A 249-nucleotide genomic window follows, 5' to 3' on the forward strand; every position below is an offset into this window, starting at 1 on the left:
GTCATTCCATGCTTTCATCTACTTGTTTTCACAAACATGTTTCCTGGATGAATAACTTATAAACAAAACATTAGTAAAACAAACAAAAAAGCAGTTCTTTGCAAAGATCAATTCACACATTTCTCTTTTTTATTAATATTATTGTCTTAATGCACTTTAATACAGAGCAGCCTGGGTTTATGTTTGGAGGTTTTGTTGAGGTGGGTTTGCAGTATACTACCACTACTAGTAGTAGTAGTACTATTAGTT

Source organism: Austrofundulus limnaeus, unplaced genomic scaffold, assembly GCF_001266775.1.
Source record: "Austrofundulus limnaeus strain Quisiro unplaced genomic scaffold, Austrofundulus_limnaeus-1.0 Scaffold3107, whole genome shotgun sequence".
NCBI lineage: Eukaryota > Metazoa > Chordata > Actinopteri > Cyprinodontiformes > Rivulidae > Austrofundulus > Austrofundulus limnaeus.